This window comes from Notolabrus celidotus, chromosome 20, assembly GCF_009762535.1.
Source record: "Notolabrus celidotus isolate fNotCel1 chromosome 20, fNotCel1.pri, whole genome shotgun sequence".
NCBI lineage: Eukaryota > Metazoa > Chordata > Actinopteri > Labriformes > Labridae > Notolabrus > Notolabrus celidotus.
The window spans coordinates 6845803-6867873 of NC_048291.1; the positions used below are offsets into that span (position 1 = coordinate 6845803).

The 22071-nt window shown below is 38.5% G+C and overlaps 1 long non-coding RNA gene across 1 annotated transcript in view; it reads right to left on the reverse strand.

Moving 5' to 3' along the window:
- LOC117831948 overlaps positions 1-15842 on the reverse strand; it is a 73728-nt gene extending 57886 nt beyond the window's left edge. The window contains exon 1 of the long non-coding RNA XR_004635111.1: positions 15643-15842. This is a non-coding gene — a long non-coding RNA (uncharacterized LOC117831948). The remainder of the gene's footprint in view (positions 1-15642) is intronic.
- Between the last annotated feature and the right edge of the window lie 6229 nt (positions 15843-22071).

Consider the following 22071-nt stretch of genomic DNA (forward strand, 5'->3'; position numbering starts at 1 on the left):
CAAATAAATTAATCTCTATAGTAATTAGCAGCAGCAGGATCAGTAGTTTTGATCATTCTAAAACGGCATTACAGTGTCTTACGCTTCAAATCAAGGTTGGGATAAATGTTATTAATTTGCAGGTAATGATATTTACTTGATCGGCAAACAGTCTAAAACATAAAATGATAAAGTTCTTAATAAAAAAGAGAGTCACAGATAACAGCCAGGAGTTACAACATCTTACACTGTTGAAAACAATGCAGTCAGTTTATATCACTGACAGTATTCTCTGATGTTCCAACGTAATTTAACCGTCCTGCTCATCTGGCCAACAGTCCACCAGATTCTATGCGTGTGCAGCAGTGGTGTAATCATATTTAATACTAATATTTGAAAGTCTTGTGTATCTATAACTTTGAAGTTTAAAAAACAGAGAATAATGTCTTCACTGTGCATCCCTGCATCAGACGCAGAGCAACCTCAAGCATGAACAGGCTGCAGGTGTCCACAGACTATTCGCCGTGTACTCTCCTTCACTTAATAAACAAGTGACAGTCAAAAGTCAAACAAACGTAAACAGACTATTAGTAGATAATCTGTCTCTGTGTTTGTGTCCTCAGAGCTGCATGGAGTCTGTCTGCTCAGAGTCATCTCACTCATCAATATTTCAGGGACGCTCACACTCATTCATCACTAATGATGAGCCCTCGTTAGGGAACAACCCCTTCCTCCTCTTCGTCTCTCTGTGCAATACTCACTAATTAAGAGTTGCACGTTAGTCTCTGCAATCTCTCTGCCTCACAGTTTGGGGTTTCCTTACAAAGTGCTAAATCAAAACTTTTCCTACACAATGAGATAATGAACCCTGCAGACACAGCGTAATACACACTTGTGTAATTTAAGTGATGTGTCATCTCATCAGCTCCGAACAAACTGAGAAAAACATGCAATGTGTGATCTGTTCAATACCATGATAACAAAATGAAACGATCATTAAAGAGAGTATATTATTCATAACTCACATATTCCATGTCAATCTGCTGTTCTTTATTTTCTACATGATACCAGCCCTACTTCTAAGTCCTTCCATCAACACACCAACAACAATCAAAGCAGCATCAGGATCAGACTGCAGCTCGAGGGCTTTGCAAGGCCCTAAAGAGGCCGCCTACTTTTCCCCTCTGTTCTGCTGTACTGTACATCTAGACTGAAAAGATGTCTTGGCTTTAACCGTCTTCTGCCACTCAAATAAACCTCCAAGATACATTTTAAAATATGGGCAACACAGCTCCTATTGTAGCCAGTTGCTGATGGGAGTATTCAGACCTGTGCTGGATGATTGGCAGAAAAACCTCACTGTGCCTTCACTTAATTCATGTTTTGTCTGATGTACAGAATTGATACTTGATTATTTATCATAATCATGGGTAATAACTCAAGACCTAGTAACTGAGTTTTAATTCACCTTACTTTATTTTTTTATTTTTTTATTTTTTATCTAGTTCAAATTTTTGTCACTTTTTAGGTATATCATCTTAGTTATTTTTTACTGGGTTTATATTTTAGTGTTTAATTATCTTATAAATGTATCTTATTTTGGTGAGTTTAATTTCCTGAGTTGAATTGTTACATTTTATTTTACTTCCCATGTTTCCTCATTAATATATCATGACAGCATTTCCTCATTTCGTTCAGAAACTTCTTTTTTTTATTTTGTTTTTTACCATATTTTTTTCCCCTTTATTTTTGTATTATATATATATATAAAATATATGGTTTTTTTTAAATATATATATATGTTTTTATTATTTTCTTTCATTATTTTTGTGTCTTTCTGAGAAGCACTTTGTAACTTTGTTTAGAAAAGTGCTATAGAAATAAAGATTATTATTATTATTTATTTATTTTTATTATTATTATTTTTGTATTTATCATGTTCTTAACCTTAGGATTGTCGGGTTGGTTTTGGGTTAGGGTCTCATTTCATTTTTTTATTATTTTTAATTTATTCTATTTGTATTGTTTTTATGTACAGCATTCTGTGTTACAATGTCATTGTATGGGAAGTGCTTAACAAATAAAGTCTGATTGATTGACTGATTGACTGATTGATAATAATCATCCCCCACACACTTCTTCCATCATGTTTAATCTGATGAGTGAAATGTGGTCACATGCCATCAGTATCCGACAATATTCACAGAAGCAGAAGCACCAAGAATTATGACAGTGGGTCTGGAGGAGGCTAGGTCTTTGCTGCAGGTGGTTGTCATTTATATGCAATACAATTTTACAATTTTCCTTTTAACAGAAGATCACAAATTAATTATAACATTAAAAACATCCAAAATGCATGTTACTTAATGTAAGGAACGAGCAAAGTCAATTTTGTGCTTTGTGTTCTTGTGCAAAAAAAGTGTTAATAAAGTTCACAACGATCACAAATCAAACAAAAGCAGCCACAAAAAGCATCAAATACCACGAATGTCAGCAAAAACTGTACGAGCAGAGCGCATATCTACTGCTAAGAGTGTGCTCAGGCTGAAGCTCACAGGGATCTTCTCATCTCCTGTTTGACTACAGCCCTTGTGAAAATGTGATTTTTATATTAATACTAAAATTTCCTCTTCAAATATTTGCAAAACAATGTACACAGCATCTTTCTGGATCAATTAGGGATGAAGGATTTCGTCTTTGTAAGTCTTCTGTTTGCTACCAATGCAACAAATATACACTACCAATCAAAAGTTTGGTAACACCTTCTCATTCAAGAGTTTATGTTTATTTTAATTATTTTGAACATTGTAGATTAATACTGAATACATCAAAACTATGAAAGAACAAAAATTGAATTATTTAATGAACAAAAAAGTGTTAAACAAAGCAGAATATGTTTTATATTTTAGTTTCTGTAAAGTAGCCCCCTTTTTCCTTCATGACAGCTTTGCACACTCTTGGTATTCTCTCAGTCTGCTTCATGAAGTGGTCTCCTGGACTGGTTTCTAATTAACATGAGCCTTGACAAGAGTTCATTTGTAGAATCAATGACTTGCCTTCTTAATGTGTTTGAGACCATCAGTTGTGTTGTTTAGAGGTAGGGTTAGTACACAATGGATAGCCCTATTTGACTACTGTTGTAATCTAGATTATGGCAAAACCAGATTATTTCATAGTTGATGTCTTCAGTATTAATCTACAATGTTGAAAATAATCAAAATGAATAAAAACCATTGAATGAGAAGGTGTGTCCAAACTTTTGACTGGTAACAAAGTAAGAGTTGAAGCTACAGCTACAGTACAGTATACACACATAATAGTGCTTCATCAGTTGCAGTGTGGACTGGAGCTCTGAGCTGGGTTGGACTGGCAGCAGGGCGACACCTGCTGTCTGTCAGGTGAACTGCAGCCTTCAGTGTGCTAATCCTGCACCGCTCTGTTATGTAATCTTAAGAGCAAAGTTCTTATCGTGTTTATTTCTTACATTCTTCATGTTTGAGGGTTCGTTGACGAGAAGAAAAGTTTAGAGTATAATCAGACGTGCTCTTCATCACTGCAGGACTGAATCAGACTGAGGCACCTTCGGGACATGTTTCTAAACCAAGAAGAGAGTTTGTATTCATCTTGGTTTACCGTTCTCTTTCTGTTCAGCTTCACAGTCTATCGTTTGTACCTATCCCCTGTGTCGAGCGGTTTGCTGTGATATGCTGCACGAATTTGTTGTTTTTGGACAATTTGAAAAATGCTGTAATTAGATAAAAAATCTTGATTAGTTAATATTGCATTCACATAAACAAAAACAAGTCAACTTAGATTTCAGTTCAGTAGTGAAGAAAATAACTGAAAGTTGTTTTTTTTTTTTTTTTTTTATTTGCTTCCCTATTTTATTAAAATATTTAATTTCCCTTTAATTATTTCATAATTATCTTTTTGTTTTTTGTTTAATGTACTGTAATACTTTAAAACACATTTATTCTGGCTGAGCTTTTTTACATGGGAATGGTCTTTTTATTACTGCTCTTATTTGTAAACAATCCAAACTTTTGTTGCATTAGACTCTTTGAAATAACTTCTTTTTTCGCTCCATTATCACAACTTTTAGGAACTTTTGAGGTAAGTCAGTTAACTTTATTTAGCATAGCACCTTTCACAGATCATAGTCAAAGTGCTCCACAGAGTATCGATAAGGACAAACAATACAATGTGTAAAAAATAAGCTAGTAATGAAAGCAGACTGAACAATACAAAATTACCAAAGCCATAACAAATAGAGTCTTGAGCTGATTTTTAAAAGTCTAAGTGGATACAGCACAGCGCACCTGGGCTGGAAGATTTTTCCACAGAGTTGGAGCCACATGCCCAAAGGCACGCTCACATTTAATTTTTAGCCTCACATGAGGCACAGCAAGCAGACACTGATCTGAGGATCTGAGGGGACTACTGGTGATGCAGGTCAGAGATGATGATGGAGAGCTTTGTATGTTAATGCGAGGATCTTAAACTGTATTCTGAATTTGATTGGCAGCCAATGTAAGGAGAAAGACTGGTGGGGGTAAAATGAATCCACCTGTGCGGTGTTTTAAGAATATTTTGATGCCTGGTAAAGATTGAGTGTTCCATGATATTTGACTCATTTTGGGAGTGTTAAGCTGAAAATCTCTAATATTGACAAAATATGTATTCAACTTTTCTCACCTCCATAATCTGGTGTTATCTGAGTTTTAAATCCCTCTGTTTAGTTTGTACTGATCCTCAGATTTATTTAGTTTTTCACAGATATGTTTATTGACATTTTGTTAAATGCGAACAACAAAAAAGCAAGACAGCACACAGACAGAGTGACTTACAACAACAGCGATAATAGTACAGATTATATATAAATTTAAATGATATAGAGAAGTGTATACAAATTAATATATGAAGAGTTTATTTGCAAAAACAGATAACTCCCTTTTTTTTAACTTCAAAATGTTTTTTGAAAATATATAAAAACAGAGTTATACGTATTTGCAAATGAACTCTTCATATGTATAAATAAATATCAAAGTAAAGAAGTAAATACATAAACAAGTAAATAAATAATTACAAAAATTAAATCAAATAATGAAATAAAAAATTGAAATGATTGAAATGATTAAAAATAAATAAATACATTCTTATGGGTCAGTCTGCCGCCCTCAACATCACTTTTGAAAATTCCTAATCAGGGATCTCTGAGAGGTCCAGCTCCTGCAGAAACTTAAAGAACAAGTTCCACATCCTGTGAAATTCCCTCAGGGAGCCTCTCACTAAGTGTCTGATTCTCTCCAGCTTCACAAAGTGAAGAATGTCGTTTATCCACACTATATGGGAAGAAGGTTTGGGGGATTTCCATTTCTCAGATTTTAATACTAGCTCTCTGATATAGAGGTCATTTTGATAAACAGGCATTAATATTAACCTATGATCAGAGAAGAATTAAGATTGCTACTTCCTGATGATTTAAAAGGTCTGCGTCTGATCATCCTGCAATGTGAAGCCGTTCAGGGTCAGAACACACTGAGGAGTCCAGAAAACAGCTGCTCAGCTCTCACCTGAAGGAAACATGCCTCTCATCCTTACATGCACAGGAGTGACCTCGTCCAGTCCTTCACCGAGGAACCAAGGACAGAAAAAAAAAAAAAGTTTGAGTGATGGAGCGGGAACATTTCGCTGCATCACTCAGATCGATGACACGTCGTCAAGCAGTGCAGCATTCGAGTGCTGCAGCACTGCAGCAGATCGGATTTTAAGAGGAGAGGTGATTCTCTGAAGGTTTGACATCAGAGTCAGAGTGAGACGCAGAGCCAAGGTTAACCTGCTGCAGGGCAGAGACGGGACACGGGGTCAAAGGTCGGGAGGTAAAAAGGTCAGAGAGGAACACAGCAGAGAGACCGGCCTGGCAGTAACTAACTGTAACTAAATACTAATTTCAGTAACCGTCCCAGCTCAGGTAACAGCACTGTTGAAGTTAAAACTGAGGGTGTTTATTATGGAGAGAGCGTCACTGAACACAGACGAACAAATAGAACACACACACGTCTCCCTCAGTGTGACCTCAGTCTCACCCTGGGAGAGGTCAAAGGTCAGAGAGTGAAAGAAACCAGAAAAGTCGCCTGAGAGAGTCCGGGAAATACAAAACATCTAAAGTCCTGATCGAAACTCTCTCTCTGTTTTTGTCTCTTTTTAGATTTTTCCCCTGCTTTCTAACGCGAGGTCACACTGTGCACACGGACTCATCAGACCCTGTTGTTTACTTCCTGTCTCCTCCTGCAGCAGTCACCATGGCAACAGGTAGAGTGTGACCTCTCTGTAACCTCACAGACATGGAAGTCTTAGACCCCCCCATCCCCTCCCTCCCCTCCTCTGTTCCTCTCTGAGTAGGAGTGAATCTGAGGTTAGGGCTGCGTTCAAAGGTCACCGTGAGGTCGGAGGATGATGAGGCTGAAGATGAGACGAGTCAGAGAGAGTTTGTTCTGTTTTTAAGTGTTAAAACGAGGAATGCACCGAAATGAAAATTCTTGCCGAAACCGATAACCAAAAATGAGGAAACCTATGGGTTGCCGTTTGCAAAGTTGTGTGCACTGAAAATAACAGCAACAACATTTCTCCACATTCAGCTCCAAAACGTCATAAAAATGAATTTTAAAAAGTCACTTTTTTTTATCACATTTAGAGGAATATTTGTGATCTTCTTCACATTTAATGTTCTTTTGAAAAATATATTAAGTTAAAATCATTTTTAATCCAAATGCTGAATATAATCTAAATGTTAAATCTAAATCTAAATGTTAAATGTTGCTCGGTGATCCTAAATATTTAGCTGATATGCGGCAATGTGAATTTGCATATCAGCTAAATATTAAGGATCACAGAGCAACATTAAACATCTAGATTTAACATTTAACATTTAGATTTAACATTTCTATTTCTATTTAACATTTAGATTTATCTTTGAATGTTTAGGTTTATCTTTGAATATTTAGATTGATTTTTGAACATTTAGATTTAAAATTAAAATTTAACATTTATATTGATATTCAACATTTATATTTACATTTAACATTTATATTTATATTTAACATTTATATTTATCTTTGAATGTTTAGATTTATCGTTGAATATTTAGATTTATTTTTGAACATTTAGATTTAGATTTAGCATTTAAATTTAACATTTATAATCATATTTAACATTTAGATTCATATTTAACATTTAGATTTATATTAAACATTTAGATTTATCGTTGAATATTTAGATTTATCGTTGAACATTTAGATTTATTGTTGAACATTTAGATTTACCTTTAACATTTAGATTTAACATTTAGATTTAGATTTAACATTTAGATTTATCGTTGAACATTTAGATTTATCCTTGAACATTTAGATTTATCGCTGAATATTTAGATTTATCGTTGAACATTTAGATTTATCGTTGAACATTTAGATTTACCTTTAACATTTAGATTTAACATTTAGATTTAGATTTAACATTTAGATTTATCGTTGAACATTTAGATTTATCGTTGAACATTTAGATTTATCGCTGAACATTTAGATTTATCGTTGAACATTTAGATTTAGATTTACCTTTAACATTTAGATTTAACATTTAGATTTAACAACATTTTAACTCAATATAGTTTTCACAACAAAATGAAATGTGCAGAACATCACAAATATTCCTCTTAATGTGATAAAAAAAAGTGACTTAAAAATTCACTCTACATTGTTATGACGTTTTGGAGCTAAATGTGGAGAATTGTTTCTGTTATTTTCAGTGTGCACAAGTTTACAGAGGGCACCCCATAGAAACCAAGGCTGAAAACCAAAAAAACGAAACACCGAAATAAATTATTTTGCCAATTATTAGTAGAGAGACCGGGGACAGTTGTAACATTTCAGTCCTTGGATTTGAGATTAAGCCATGCATTTTCTGTTTGTGTTGCACAGGTGTGTTCTAGGCCATTTATTAGCAGACACTTGAAGCTAGTTTGTATAGCAGTTTGAACACACTGGGTTAAAAGAGCTCACAGTTATAGACAGAAATGTCAAAAATGTTACAACTGTCCCTGGTCTCCACTACCATTGTATTTATGTCTCTGACTGTGTACCAACCTCACTAAAATCAAGGATCTCATTGAACATATCAGACTACGAGGGTGCATGCCCCTGGTTCAGAGAGACGAGTCCTTATTTCTGCACTCTGTTCTCCTTCCTGCGCTGTGTGCTTCTCCGTCTCCAAGCCGGGTCCCCGCATCCATCGTGGACTGGATCATTTCTCGTGCGCGCTGCTTTATTCCCAAATCAAAGTAATGATCTTTATAATGCTGATCAAGTACAGTCGCGATGAAGTGCAGAAGATCCGAATAGATCTCAGTGAAACGTGTGCTGACAGACTCTAAGAGTGTACTTTACATCGTTTTCACTCCGTGGTCCGTCTCAACCTCTTTGCTTAGAAGACGCTTTAGTGCTGCAATTAAAGGAATAACGGATGCATGCTTGTTGGCACTTATCCAGACAAGCGCATACTGGTGGCGGTTTTTGCTTGCGTCATCACAAAATTCTGTTTCGGCCGTGTTGTTTCTGTGATAAAAGTCTTTCAGACGAAAATGGCCCAAAAAAAGAACTTTTGGGCCATTTTCGGCCTCAGGTCTAACCGCTGCACAGGGCTTTTTAAATGTCATTGTACACAGTGTAAGGGTTTCCTACTTCTTCTTAAACAATCCTCTTACAACATGTCAGGAAACATTTACTGTTGTCTATGTTATAAGAGCTACACATGAGCCAAAGTACATTCATGTCATGTCCCTAGCTGTCACTCAGACAGAGACGGGACAGTATTTCTTGCAGAGTGATATTACTGTAGTTATTGGTCGGGGGTCAGTTGGACCCAGGAGAGGTTAAACACCCGGTCAGAGTTCTTATGAGCAAACTGAAGAAGCACCTATAAAATGAGTACAGAGGTGATGGAACAATATAAGGCCTGGGGTCTCTTGGACCATCAGCACAACATTAGGGTTTACTGAAAGTACAGTAAAGACTGTAAGAGGACAAGGGACCATATGAAATACAAAGAGGAGACAGATGAGGAAGGACGCTCAGTACAGTTTTATAGACTGTTTCGGCTGAGAGCTGCTAAAGCAATGTGATACCATAGCTCTGTATTTAAGGTTAGGGTTGGGTTAGGTTACTTTAAATGTACCTGTTGGTCTCCTTTAACACAAAACAAACAGAACAAGATATAAAAAAGACAAAGTGACCAATGATCAAGACTGAAAGGGTGATGGTCAAATTCCACCAGATCTGTGTCCAGTCTGTCTCCGATCCGTCATGGCACCGGATCTGATAGGTTTCTATTCTAGTCAATGTGTTGACGTTCCGTTGCATTCCAGCTCCGTGCTCTCTCGTCCGTCAACACCCATCGGTTGCGTTTTCGGAACACAGCACGGAGCAGGACTGCTGGACATCTGAAATCATGTGACTAAGGTTTTCCCATGGCAATCACTGAATCAAGGATTCTCCTCCTTCTCTCCTCGCCCATGTTGTCTTTATGGTCCTCTGAAAACCTCTGACCTGTTGACTCCAGGCCTGCCTACGCTCAAAAGGACATTTTGTTGTCATAGTTAAGTTAAATATGATGTGAAGATAACCCGGAGTGTTTTATTCTGAAAATTAACCGGGTTTGTATTTTGTTGTGGTGTCTGACTTCCTGTCCTGCTCCATCTGCTCTGTGGTGAATTGATGCATCATGCTCCGGCAAAAATACAAGTCATGCGCATCTGATCCGTTGCGTTGCGACCTCCCGGATCAGTAGGGATGGGTACCGAATTCGGTACTTTTCTAGGTACCAACCAAATTCTGTCGGTACTACCGAGTACCGATTCACGTAAAATCAAACGGTACCTAAACACATCCTTGTGACTGTGAGGGAGTGGAGGAATAGGCGATTTTCCATATTTTCGCCCTGTAATAAAGTTTGAGACTGATTGGGTGGACGTCTCTGCTCTCTGCTCTCTGCTCTCTGCTCTCTGCTCTCTGCGCGGGAGCGCGCCAAACAGAGCCTGCAGCTGACGGGCGCACGCACTGACCGCGAGGCAGAACTGCAGGTGGATTAAAGTTTAGTTTTTATTTACAGTCTATGGTTGAGACGGACTCTCCCGCTCCGACTACCTGCCCTGTTTATAACTGTTCCTGTGTGCGTGAATACCCGACAGGTGAGTTGTGTGTCCTGTTATTATAAAGAGACGGAGACCTGACTTTTTCCTGTCCGCAGGTATTCACGTGTGTTCATTGATAAACTCCCGAAAGAGCAATTAGACGCCACGAGCATGTGTCAGCTAATATATATAATCACCTATATAATCCTGTTTCTGTTCATTTCATATTAAATGAAATAAATATGTTAAATTTAAAAATTTTGAGATTTTATTATTAAACAAATTAACATTTATTACCACATAAACACACGCAAAAGTACCGAAAATTGGTACCGTTGAGTACCGGTACCGATTCCCAGGTACCGGGTATCGGTACCATAACGGTTCAAATGTGAAAGGTACCCACCCCTACGGATCAGAGACACAGCCAGAATGCAACGGAGCTGATCCAGTGGGGGTTAAGAGATTGACTAGAATAGAAACCGGTGCCGTGGCGGATCGGAGACGGACTGGACATGGATCTGTCAGAATTTGGCCTTGATCCGGCAGAATTTGGCCTTGATCCGGCAGGTCAGAGCTCTCCAGTTTAGAGACGTAAGACTTCTATTTTTCCTGAATGCCGGAGCACGACGCATCAATCTCAACACAGCAGATGGAGCGGGACAAGAAGTCAGGCACCAAAACAAATGAAAACATCCGGTTCATTTTCAGAATAAAATACTCTGTGTTATCACCAGATCGTATTTCACTTAACTACAACAACAAACCGTCATGATAAGCGGAACCAGACCTGGAGTCAACAGGTCAGAGGTTTTCAGAGGACCAGAAAGACAACATGGATGAGGAGAGGAGAAGGAGAATCCTTGATTCAGTGGCTATACCGCGGGAAAACTTCGGGCACATGACTCCAGCTATCTGGCGGTCCTGCTCCATGTTGCGTTCTGCAAACACAGTTGGTGGGTGTTGACGGACGAGAGAGCACGGACACGCACAGGACACCGATCTGGTGGAAGTCCTGTGTTAGTTGGGCTTGGAGCACTCAGTGTAGATTTGAGCGAAAGCGTCAGACGTAAGAGAAACATTCAACTTAGTTCACGCCCAGCTGGTGCTCTCAGCCCCTGGAGTTTTAATCTGCAAGTTTACACAAATATCAGCTTCAGAGATTCCTTTCAGGTTACTTTCTGTTAGTTTGTCAAAAAGAAGAGTGCTGAGACATCAAATGAGAGCATCAGACGCACAGCATCATGCAGCAGTTGAGGCATATCCCCCAGAGCAAATGACGTGCTTTCAGGGAGTCTCACTGGGCGAGTGTGTACTTCATTATTGTCTTAATTATGGTAAATAAAGCTAATTTGATTTATTGAGCCAGATTAAACTAACGTGAACTTTCTGTCTCTCTCTTTGTTCTCTCGCTCTCTGTGGAATAATCTGAGAGGTCCAACATCTGCTGTTACCTCACACACGCATGCACGCACGCACACACACACACACACACACACACACACACACACACACACACACACACACACACACACACACACAGACACACACACACACACACACACACACACACACACACACACACACACACACACACACACACACACACACACACACACACACCAAGACCAGCAGCTTGCATCTTCACGCTTGCAACACACTCAGTCACACTCGGCATTAACACACACACACTCAAGAGTATTTATGGGTTTTTGTTTCCTTTGTTGGCGAGTCGGAGCTAATCTGAACTTCTAACTTGCCCTTGCTCCGTTACCCCCTCTCTCTCTCTCTCTCTCTCTCTCTCTCTCCAAAGTTGTTGCCATGGAAACAGAGCATCATACAGTCTTTCACCTTCAGAACAAACACACACATGCACACACACACACACACACACGCACACACATGCGCTCAGACAGCTGTGAGGCGGCCGTGCGCTCTACAGACGTGGAGTTAAATGTGTGAATGGAGGGCTGTAAATTCACAGCAGAGAGATTTACAACTCACACACACACACGCACACACGCACACACACACACACACACACACACACACACACACACACACACACACACACACACACACACACACACACACACACACACACACACACACACACACACACACACACACACACACACACACACACACAAAAAAAAACCCACACACACACAGAAACACACAGGAACACACACACAAAGAGAGTCCAGGAGGGGGGATTAAATGGATGGAGTAAACAGGAGCAGTGTGATAGCAGATTTTCCTCTCTTCCTTTCACTCAGGAATTTGAAATGAGCTGTAAAGGAGCAGTTCAACATTTTAAAAATACATATATGTCATATTTTGAGAAAAAGATTGATATGTAATTTATTGGTAGTTATTGTGTCTCGTTATTTTACACTATTGTACATATTAAAGGGGACATATCACGCTTTTTTCATCAATATATATTGGTCTAAGAGGTCCCAAAAACATGTATTTAAAGTTTATGCTCAAAAAAACACTTTGAAATCAGATTTTGGCATGCCTGAAAAGTCCTTTTCTTCATTCCTCATCAGAACACTCTGTTTTCCCCTCTGACCACGCCCCCTCCGGAAGTGGATGTGCCTCGGCTCTCCAGCACGTTGATCTAATGTTTACATGTTGGCTGAATATACACGGCTGCTCAGAGATCGCGTTACTTCAACCCTCTGAATCTGATCCTGACGGAGAGGCGCCTGTAGCAGGACCTTTCTGAAGGATTGGTCATAGATTTAGTGTTTCTTGTTGTTTTATTTATCAGTATGTAGACGTGTGTCTTGGTACACAGCTACGAACATGTAGCTATGTGGCTATGCTAACTAGCGCTAGCACTTATCCATGATAAATCATCCACTAGATCTTCAAATCTGCAGACGTGGGGAGTAAAACCGACCTCTGCCAGAAAGGCAGCAGGACCTTTTATGAAGGATTGGTCACAGATTTAGTGTTTCTTGTTGTTTTATTTGTCAGTATGTCGACGTGTGTCTTGGTACACAGCTACAGCTACAGCTATGAACATATAGCTATGTGGCTATGCTAATTAGCGCTAGCACTTATCCATGACAAATAAAAATCATCCACTATATCTTCAAATCTGCAGACGTGGGGAGTAAAACCGACCTTTGCGTTTATTAAGAAAGCCTACAACTAGCATGCCTCCCTCCTAAGCTCCTTGTTGGCACATATTTGTGCAGGTAATGAAAAACGGGGGAGGGATTCAGTATTATTTTATACAGTCTATGGGCTGAACAAGCTCCGAGCTCTGACTCCGTGACAGACCGGATATTGTTGTTACGTAACAAAAACACGGAAGTCTGAAACGGCTCGTTTCACACACATTTACAGAAAGGTGTAGAAATCAGAACAGGGGCAGAATGGATTTTTTTCATTCTTGGGGGGTTTGTAGACATGCCAGGGAAACATATTTCAGGTAAAGAACCATTAAAAAGTCAATTTTGCATGATATGTCACCTTTAAGGGTCTGTATGTTAAAGCAACGTTGACATACTTTCGTCACGGGCTGAGCAATGTTTCCTTTTAAAAAGTACCTTCAAAATATCACAGAGTTCATTAATATGTTTCAACATGTCCAAAAAGGAACATCAGCTTATTAAATATTTTGTGTTACATAATATGTGATGTCCCCTCTGATGATAGTTCCCTATAAACTCCTGTGGGGAACTTGTTATATTGATTTTGGTGCCCCCTGTGGACAAAGCAGTACATCTCAATTCTTTGTGATTCTGTCCTGTACACGCAAATATTGTAGGGATGTAAACAATTAATCAAGTGTTGATTAATTGATTCTTAGGAACTTATTCAAAACATGCATTTTTGTTTTCAATTATCTGTCACATGTAAAAAACATCATGTGGTCTCTTATTACATTCAGTTTAAAGCATGTTTCAATGTGAATCAGCTCTTAAAGGTGTTGATCTGCTGGCGGCTGTGGCTGTGCGCCAGGTCTCCACATGCACTTTTTAAAGAGGATCAATACGCAACTGCTGCAACGACACGAAGGTTGACAACTTTAAACAGGACATTTCCCCACCTTTGGATACAAAGCCAACAGACTGGTGGGAATTGCTAGTGCGCTATGTTTGCAGACCAGCAACAACAGAGCCGTCTGATCGTGTTTCTTCCGCCAGACTGATAATGACCTGGTTGCGCTCCCAGCTGACACCTGACCGCGTACACATGCTCATTTTACTCAATTAGAACAAGTAGGCAGAAAACTAGACACCGTGAGTCTGAAGTACTTTTCTGTTCAGTTCTCTTGTTGCAGCAAAACCACAATTAGTAGTCTGAGCCTTCACATAATAAGAGAATATTTTTTATGAGCCTGATCGTTGATATTGCATTCTAAACATGTTGTGACTGTATTCAATACAGTCAGTTATATGCATTTTGTTGCTGCAGAAAATATAATTCAGGGGAAAAACAACGCATTTGACATTGTTTGTGACATAAGAAAACTCAATGTTATTCTCATTGATTAATGGATAATTGGTCGTTAACATTTCCAAAGAGCAATCATGGAGAATACTTAATTTACATCCCTAGTACATAGTGTTTTCTAACAAAAGAACTCATCCTGATGTCTTTTAAGAGTAAAATAAAACTCACTCCTTGAGAATATTTGCTGTGGAAAAATTATTAAAAGACTGTTTTGGGGAATTACTTTGTCTGACAGTTATCATCCAGCATTCGGTTTGGGTATTAAATATAACCACACACACCGTCAATTCCCCCTCCTGGTCAACTAGTTTTCTTTTGTAGGTCATAAAAAGGCCTCAGTCTTAATTGCAGTATTTTTCAAAACCAGTTAAAAACTCCTCACTGGAGCTTTAATTTATCATATTAAGAGTATTCCTAAAGGAGTATTCTTTCAACGAATGCCCAAATTGTGCAAAGTCACCTGATTCTGCACATGCAGATGGAGCAGTTGCATAGTCATAATTTAAAGTAAAGTTAACTGAAAGTCTACATCACCTCACACAGCTATGAGCTATGTACATGTCTGTTTCTTTTACTTGGAAGCTAAGAGGAAGCTGGATTGCATATTGTTATGCTTTTAACTCAATATCATACAACAACAAATAGGCCTACTAGGATATCTGCAGCAAAGAGATTCAGTAACCCCACACATGAACTGTACAACAAGGCTAAATATGCAGCACGAGCACAGATGACTCCATTCAGTTATTGTATACAAAACAGTTAAGTTCTAAAGGTAACAACAACAACCAGAAATAACCAAAGAGCCATCACATGAAGTGTCTCTGAATGAAACAAAGACCACAGCTCTGAGCAGCAACACCTGGGAAACACCTGAGTCACTGACGTCACGTCTTGGACCTTTACAAACAACATGAACTCCTGCTAGCTAGCCGCAGTAGCCAACTTAGCACGAGACTCACGACACATGACATGACAGAAATAGCTTACTTTCAGCTCTTACTTACAATACTGATGCAGCTCGGTCAAACAGTCCTCTTTTTTCCTCCTCTTCCTCCAGTCTGGCATCATAAAATCCTCAAACACGTTTAGCAGTTAGAATCCTCAAAGCGTCCGACACCCTACTACGTTTTTTCGCGGTTGAGAGCTAATCAGTCCGTGACGTCAACAGGTGTTCACGGTAAACAAACTTCTTCTTTGGATCTGATTGGCGGTTGGCAAAGTATCTAGTAGGTGCGTTACCGCCACCTACAGGACAGGAATTTAGAGCCATAGACTGGAAACAAAAAAAAGATTAAATAAATAAAACTAAGTCATAAATAAAATCATTAAATTCTACGAAAGAGGATTAGGGCCACCAGAGAAAAAAAAAAATAATGTAGAACATTTTTTTTAATTTTTTTTATTATTATGAGAATAAAGTCAGAATTCTGAGATTAAAGTCAGAATTCTGATGATAATTAAAAAAAAAATTACCTTAATTTTTTCCTTAGTTTGATATCAGAATTCTGACTTTTTTCTTAGAATAATGATAATAATAAAAAAAATGTTGACCTTATTTTATTTTTTTCAGTGGCCCTTTTGCTGCTCAACATTTATCAGCTCCAACCAAGCGGCAACCTCCGGTCTAAAAATATGAGTCCAATGCGGAAGTGTTAAAAGCTGCAGTTCATCGAGGATCCGCTTGAGGCTGGCTCCGGAAGTACCGTAAGTCACATACACATGAATGGGGAAAAGACGATCTTTGCAGCGTTCATAAACATGTTTACAGCCTGGTACAAAAGATGAGTGTAGTCTGAATAGCTAATTTCTCGATGTCCTCTCACTGTGAGGGGGGTGAATTTTTTTCTAATTTGGTAATTTAGAAGATATTGAGATTACTAGTCTTCCAATGAGAGGCACAGCTGCCTGCAGGAACACTGCAGCTGTTGGCTAGGAGGCTCAAAGCCCACCTCTTTACGTCACACTGGCTCGACAGAAGCAATAGGGCTGCCGCAGCCGATTGGTCTCAAAACAGCTCTTCAGAATTTTTTACAGTCTATGGCTCCAACTCCAAAACACTACGCTCGATTTCAGTCGCCATGTTTGACTGAATACAAAAAAAGGAACTGACGTATTACACGAAGCAAAACCGGAAACTGGGGCTGTGAAAAGCATAAAAAACACACTGCCAACTAGCGTTTAGGTGGAGTATTGCAGCGCATCACGGACACTCTGACGCAGAAGTATGATATGTCCATGATTTATGCTTCTGCGTAGGTGCAACGGCGTAGCCTACGCCGTTGCACCTACGCAGAAGTATAAATCAGCCTTAATGCTCTTCCATAAAATTCTTAAATTGAATCCTTATTAGATTATTTTAATTCTTATTGACATTGCACTAGTTTACATAAACTACGTGGAATAAACAAAAGCAGAACAAACAACTCAATTCTGATTGGTTTAAAAATATGAGAGTAAAATTAATAGAAGGATAATTATATGAGAATCTAAAAGATGAAAGCAAGGTCACAAAATGTGTATACAAAATAATCTTAAAGTCAGACTCTTTATTTAAAAAAGTATCTTTGTAATCCTTGTTAAATGGGATGCTGCTGGTCCTCCCTCCTTTATACAGTGGAAGTTATGATGTGCCTTTAAATAGAGATGTTTATGTTGAAGGGTTCACTTGGAAGATATAACCGCATGTGGATGCAATTCATGAAATATGTTGAGAAACTGTCATTCCCAGCAACTTACAGCAACATATATCTGTGTTAGGTAATAATTAGACCTGTCCAGTAATGTACATGCAAATGTCTCTGTTACCCAATTGACCTGTGTTTTCTTGTTCTCCTTTAAATTGAATGCAATCAATGTATGTACCCTGTTTGTACCTTACAGCTGAAATGTTTTTTTTCTTTTTTGTAAGTGTGTGTTTATGTAAATATATGTATATTTATACACAATTTCTCTATATGTAACCTTTTTTTCTTTTTTTTGTATTTTGTATTTTTTTTCTTTCTCTAGTGTAATTTGTTTAAGTCGTGGCAACTTGTTTAAAGCCAGTTGTTTGCAATACTACTGTTTTGTTATAATGTGAAAATGTAAAAATAAAGTGTTCAAAAAAGTGTATCTTTGTGTTCAGCAGTTTCATCCATCTTTTGGTCAACTAAAAACAAGAGATCTAAACAGAAATGAACAAAGAGTTCTTAAAGAAATCTTAAAGCTCTGTTTATGGAGAGCACTATTTCGTTTGTCACCATGTTTTTTTGTATATCCCATTTTTTATTTAAAAAAACATAAAAATATTTACAACATTAAAATTAAGGGTAATACCAAAATGAAATTGTCCCAGCTTTATTAATTCAGTCTCTACTTTGTCAACAAATTGGATTCAGAAGAAGTCTATCTCTGCATTTCTCATTTCAGGTCCATTACAAAAATAGTTTCATTGACATGAGTGATGGTTGGCCATTTTTCAGAAAGCACTTAAAGTGACTCAGCAGACTCTCGGCAGCTCGTTCTCTGTTGCTGCAGATTTTGGATCTGATGTTCTGGTGTTTCTGACGTCCTGATTGAATTTGTTGAGTGATTGGTTCATTGTACTGTGTGCTGTATAATATTATCAGACTGATGACCTCAGACAGACATGTCACCAAGTTAGAGAAATGATAGACGTGGCCACCACCACATCACGTATTGGTGTGTTGACTGTCCTTCTGAAGGCCAACATTTTTCTCAAGCATTTACTAAGCGCATTACACACCAAGGCAATCTTGAAACGTTTATTGCTGATGTATAGTGTGCAAATTAATATTTATAGACAAGGTAAAGGTTGGAAAATGATTGTATTGTGTATGTGCTGTTTCATCAAGTTTGCAGATTTACTAAAAGATTCTGTTCTCTTGTTTTCCAGATTATTCCCTCTTTAAACTAAATATTTCATGGTTGTATAGAGACAGATGCAGATCAGTAATCACTATTAGTCTAACTGCTTTTAAAATGCTGTAAAGAACTACAGACACGACTTTTACAACTTTAAAATCCTATCAACTCATAAAGAAGAGGAGGTGAAGTAGGCGATTAGAGAGGCTTGTGTGAATACAGAAAGGGAGGCAGAGAGGTAATTATTACCAACATTACTGCTCTTTAAGTGTAACAGAAGCTGCAAGTGTTCACTAACCTTTTACAGCTGCAGAAAAAATTCAAAACGACAACTTCATGTGCAGAAACAAGCAGAGAGAGGAGCTTTTTAACAAGATGGAGACGGATAGAGAGGGAGGAAGGTGATTATTGTGGGTGTTATTGCCTTTTAAAGGGGCATTACGCCAAGTGTTATCGCCCCACTGTGCGCTCTCTTTGGAGCCATTGCTCCACTTAACACTTTGTGTGTGTTTGTGTGTATGAATTTGGGAGTGAAGTTGTGTGTGACATAAAAACAATGTGAGGTAGGATCAGAAGGTGTTTGCATGCTCCCTAATTATTCAGTCACCTTTCCGATTAACATCTGTCTACCTAAGCAACATCATCACTTACGCTGCTGCTCCGTGAGGCCTGAGGAGTTAGCACCCTAGCTTTGTGTAGTAGTAAAGCTCCTGTGAGGAACTTTCTCTTCGTAACAACTTTGGCTCCCTCAAGGACGAAGCGGTGCCTGTTAACTTTTCACTCTCTGTCACAAAGCAGTGAACTTAATTTTAGACCACATAACGACAGATACCAGAGTTGTGAGGACCAAGAAGCAACTTTTTAACATGCACTTAAACCCACACAACTTTTACTGAGAAACCATTTGTGATGTTCCTGCAAAAAAGGAATTTCAAGAAAGAAAACAAAACTTGTTTCTGGGAAATTACTCTTATTATTATTTGTCTCAAAAGACAATTTATCTTGTCAAGCATGTTTTGCATTCGAAAATAAATCTTATTTTAAGAAAACTTTTATTTATTTTTTATTTAACCTTTATTTAACCCATTGAGATCAAGACCGCATTTACAAGAGTGACCTGGCCAAGAGGTCAGCAGCACACGTCAAAATAAATAGCACAACTACACAGCATGGAGCATATATACAGACAGTATGTAGAAACAATCAATAATTTAAAAGTGCAACTAATTTGCAAATAAAGTGCAATTTGTGATAAAAAAAAAAACAGCATTTAAAAACACAGAAACTGTTCTGGGGTCTGTCTTTCATTTAAGATGGAGCCAAAGGCGTCCAGTGAGATAAGGTCTGACAATTTCAAGTCCTTCTGGAGCGTATTCCAAGCAGTAGGAGCAGCAAAACTAAATGATCTCTTACTGAACTCTGTCCGAACACAGGGAACACACATTTGTAAAGTGTTGCAGGAGTGCAAGGCATAGTGGCTTTTTGATCTTTGTAGATACACACAAATACATTGGGACCAAGCCAAGAAGACATTTATAAATTAGACGTAGCCAATCTGTAGGCCTACGTCTAATTTATAAATGTCTTCTGACTTACTTTGTCTTAATAAGATATTCCAGCTGGTATTGAGCTAGATTTAACCAGTAACAATCTTTTATTCACAATCAATATGAGCTGCAGCTTCATGGTTTTAACAAAACTGTGGCATGGACAAAACAACACACACGCACACACACACACACACACACACACACACACACACACACACACACACACACACACACACACACACACACACACACACACAAAGTATCCTGCTAAAAATATTCTGCATGGCTCACAAATGCATGACAACAATTCAAACACTGATAAAAATGTAATTTATACGGTGGCCATGAAGGACAAAACAAATGTACAAAAGATGAACCACTTTTACAAAGTTGGAGACAAATTTATATTTTGGAAAACATTTTTACATTTTATAAAACAAAATTACATCACATCAGCAAAACACTTTTACCAAGGCCAAAACAAATTTACATTTCAGAAAACAAATTTACAAAAGATGAAACACTTTTACCATTTCTTAAACAAATTAACATTTCATTTTTAAGGAAGGGGAATGTACCAAATACCGAAAGTGATCCAGAAGTGATTGAGTGAGGGGTCAATTAGTTTGTTTTGATGGAGAGGGACCAAATGGAGACGGACATGGTTTACATATTAGGACATCCTCGGTCTCACAGAGAGGTGTCAGACCTCAGATGAAAAAGCATCATGTCTCCGGAAAAGCTCCGTCATATCTCCTCAAAACCTTCATCATGTGTCAGAATTCAGACAAAACAGCCTCAGACCACATAGCTTAAGTCTAAACGGAGTCAGGCTAAAAGGAGTCAGACTTAAGGCCGATTTATACTTCTGCGTTGAATCAACGGCGTACCCTATGCCGGGGGTCCGCGTAGCTCCTGTACCTACGCCGAGGCCTACGCACATAGCTGACGTGCACCTCCTCCAAAATGTAACTCCCCGTAGAGCCGACGCGGACCGCAAGCTCTGTGATTGGTCCACTCGGCGGCTTTGTCTTTCCCGCATTTAAAACACTTCCGGGATACCGGACATCGGCCGCACATCGGCCGTGTATTTCATCTCCTCCTCTCTATTCTTCATGTAATCATGTCTGTATGATAAACAGCAACATGTATCAGCTGTAGATTAACATAACACGCTCTGAATCACTGTGGAAAGTAAACAGAGATCGTAGCGGGACCGGAAGCAGGCGGCCGGCTATCAGAGAGACCGCACTGCCCTCAGGCGTTTCGGCGGAGAATTGCTGCGCGACACTGACACATCGACGCACAAGTATGTGGGGCTCATGTCAGCGTCAGCCCCTGCTGCGTAGGGGGAGACGCAGAAATATAAATCAGCCTTTAACGGTAAAAGAGTTCCGTCGTTTGTAAAATTATCTCCAGCTTTTTAAAAGTGTTTCATCTTTTGTGAATTGGTTTCCTTAAATGTTAATTTGTTTTGGCCTTGGTAAAAGTGTTTTGCTGATGTAATTTTGTTTCAAAAAATGTTTTCCAAAATGTGAATTTGTCTCTAACTTTGTAAAAGTGTTTAATCTTTGGTAAATTTGTTTTGTCCTTCAGGGCCACCGTACATTTTCCCCATTTGATAGATATAGATATGGCTCGAACTGCTGATGGACATTTTTTTTCTATATATATTCTTGTACTGAACACCTTGTTTGCTGCTGTAACTCCATGAATTTCCCCGTTGTGGGACGAATAAAGGAGTATCTTATCTCTAATCTTATCTTATACCCAGCAGACCAATCACAGGGCTTGCGGTCTGCGTTGTTTCAATGCATAGTTACATTTTGATGAGGCGTACATCAGGCAACATACATAGACCTCTGAGTTGTCACAGGGCTCCACTGACCTATGGAGTAGAGTTGATGCAGGAGTATAAACCATGAAGGCTTAAGTGAGGCCCAAATGAGCAACCACTCTTAGTCAGCCACACAGCTAACAGTGCCATTATCTGACTCTGCTAGCAGTTAAACTCTGAAT